We start from the raw sequence: 3487 nt of genomic DNA on the forward strand, positions 1-3487 counted from the left end.
AAAAAAAAAAAAAAAAAAAATATTGGGAACTCAAATGTCCAAGAATAGAGGAAAGTTTAACTAAATGATGTTTTTAACCATTCTACAATTAAGTAAATAATGGTGTTCTAATCAGGGAGCACAAAAGAGAGAGTTACCAATTCCATCTGGAGGAGTGGATTCAGGGAAGATTTTCTCAAATTGACAACTGAGGTGTTTTGTTGTCCCCCAAGCAGTCTCTTGTATTTTTGCTTATTATAAAACCAATACACATTCACTATAGGAAACACCCACACATACAACAAAAAACCAGATATCTATAATCCCATCCTGCACCCCTCCCCAGACCACTATAAACATCGTGTGCTTATATTTTTCCAGATCTCTTTCCATGAATATACACACATATCATTTTGTTATACTGGGGATCATACCATAGATATTCTTTTGTAAACTGTAATTTCCACTCGATTAATCATACATAGTATTTCATGCAATAGAAAACATTCTTGCAACAATTCAAAATTTTAAAACTTTATAAAAAAATTTATTTTCTTGTATGGCTGTCACTATCTATTCTCAGACATTTAGTTTGGTTTCTCTTTTGGCCATTACCAAACATTACCAAATACACTGTGATGAACATTTTTTTTTTTTTTGGCTGCTAGCCTGTATAGGGATACCCAACCTGATGACCTTAGGGTTATAAGGCTATACTCTAACCAACTGAGGTAACTGGCCAGCCCCTGGTGAACTTTCTCTTAATCTACTATTTCTACATATTACTACCCTCAGGTCAATTTCAGGACATTGCCTGTTTTTCTATAGCCCTCAAGCTAATAGTTTTTACAGTTTTTAGATTTTTTTTTTTCTTTTAAAGAGCACTTGCAGACACACACAGGGAAGAAAAGCAATAGAAACAATGTGGCCATCAAAGCCTAAAGTATTTACAATCTGGTCTTTTATAAAAAATATTTATCAACCGCTGTTACAGGGCATCTATGTATTATAAATTCCTGGAAATGTAATTTCTGAGTCAAAGGGTGTGAACATTTTTGAGGCTTTTACTACATTCTGCCAAACTGCTCTCCAGAATCTTTGAGCCAATTTACACCCTTCTCAGTAATGATGACCTTGGTCATTGGCACACATTCTGCCCCAAGGGTCACTGACCCAAATCACTAGTATTATCAAACAATTTGATGGTGAGTTATCATTTTAAGTTTTCACTTCTCTTAAAAATGTTTGGCCATTTACATTTTTCTTTCATGACTTTAACATATTTTTGCCCTTTTTCTTTAAACAGAATATTTTTATTCTCTTTGTAAGGCCTCTTTAATTAATAACTATGTTGCTTTCTTATCTTTCACATAAATTGCAAATTTTTAATAATTTTTACTTGTGTTTGAATTTTTTTCTATGAGTTTTTTTAGAGGGAAGAAGTTAGAAGTTCAACAGTGAAATCTGTCGCTTTTCCTTTGTAATTTTGCTCTTTGTTCCATGCTTGCTTCAAGATTAAAATCAATTCACTAGTATTTTCTCCTTGCCCTTTTAAGACTTTTAAAAAAATTAAATCTTTTAATCCTGCTCAAATCCAGTCTCTGAGAAAGGTTTTAAAAGGATAAAGAGGTAATATACTGAGAGTCCTGGAGTCAAATTACTGGGTTCAAATTTAGCCTCACCACGAACTCCATATTTGAGTAAATTACTTAACCTCTCTAAGTCTCAGTTTTGTTTATAAAATGGAGATAACAGTGATACCTACCATAGGGTTGATGTAAGAATTAACACCTATAAAACATATAAAGTACTCAGCACCGTGCCATTAGCTATTACTACAGCAGCAGGAGAATGCCCCAGGCAAAAGCAATGACATGTATAAAGGTGTAAAGGTATGAAGCCAGCCTGTGCATTTAGGAAACTAAATGAGGTGTGGTAAAATGGGGTGTAAAGTCTAAGGGGCAGGGTTGCAGATGGGAGGGGGCAATGGGCCTTGAATGCCATGTCCAGGAACTTGCTCTTGATATTACCAAAGATTGGAGCCAATGAAGGCTTTTAAGCAAGCCAGAAACCCATGAGATGTGTAATGTATGCTGATCTCTGTGGCAGCAAAGTGGAAAATGAACTAGATTCTTACCGTAGCACAAACTCCACCCTCTCCTCCCCAAAGTCCTGCTCTTTAGAGGCAAATTCTTTTACCTTCTAACTATTTCGTCTGGTATTTATCTCTTTACTTCTACATACAGTATCATGTTTAAATTATTTCCTGATTTTGCCATCATAGACACGATTATGAGACTAACTGAACAGAAGCAATCGGGATGGATCTAAGGAGCTCTAAGAGGACGGATCTAAAAGAAACCTGAGAGAGAAGGTAGAATCAACCGACTTGCTAGTGAGTGAAAGCCGAGGAAGTGGCTGGGGATGGGAGAGAAGTTGCTTCAAGTTAGAGACCACAGGAGCAGATTGCGAGCAGAAAGATGTGTTCAGTTTGAGAGATGTAAAATTTTAAGATGTAAATTCGACTGTTGCCCCAGGCTCCTGTCTTGGTGGTTCCTCGCTGCTCTGAGGACCAAGTGTTGACAACGCAGTGAGGCAGTCTTGGGTGGTTTGGGGAAGTGTAGATAAGAAAATCTGCCAGCTAGAATTTTGTAGCAGACCATCCAAATTCCAGGCCACGGGATGAGTTATAGAAATGCAGATAGTGGACTTCTCAGCCCTCCAGGTGGAAAGCCCAGTCACCCCTACAGTAGCAGCCTCTTCTGTTTACCTGACTCTGGGCCTTGCAATACTTGTCCTTTCCGAGTTGTGCCCTGAAGTAAAAGGGTGCGCGAAGCGCTGCTGTAGAAGTCCCAACGCAGGCACAAACATCGGTCTGCTGCTGGCCAGGCTGCTGGGACGCTTCTAAACTCAAAAGCTTTCTGTTGCCCTCTTTTGGTTTCTACCCCATCCACTCCTATTCCACCCACCATTCAAAACCAGGTGCACTGAAGACCACGGCTCCCTACCCCTGACGCGCTCCCTGTCTAGGTGGCCCTGGCCCACACCTTCTAAGGCAAGCGCCCAGACGGCACTGCTGTGGTTTGATGAACACCCAGCATACCCGACATTCCCATGACAACAGCAGCCCCCGAGCACTGCCGCCAGGAAGTCCATCCTCACAGCTGCCACCCATCTGTCAAACCTGTCATCCCCAGAAAGAGGAGGGACGAATGCAGGAGGAAGGTTTAGACAGTGAACTTGTGGGCGGCTGCAAGGAAACAACAAAAACTGTGGGTGAGGTGACCCTGGAGCCCTCCGCTCCCGGCCCTCCCCTCCGAATCGTCGCGCTCTGCTTGTGACGTCGCGGACGCCCAGCTCCGGCAGGCGCCGGTGCCCTCGCCCGCCCCGCAAGCCTCCACGCGTCACCGCGCGTCTCCACGCCGCTGTCCCCGGGGATCCCAGGGGGCGGAGGCCTGGCGGATGCTGAGCTCGCTGGCCCGCGAGCGGGACACGCCACGCGTGGTAT

Source organism: Galeopterus variegatus, unplaced genomic scaffold, assembly GCF_000696425.1.
Source record: "Galeopterus variegatus unplaced genomic scaffold, G_variegatus-3.0.2 Scaffold9473, whole genome shotgun sequence".
Taxonomy (NCBI): Eukaryota; Metazoa; Chordata; class Mammalia; order Dermoptera; family Cynocephalidae; genus Galeopterus; species Galeopterus variegatus.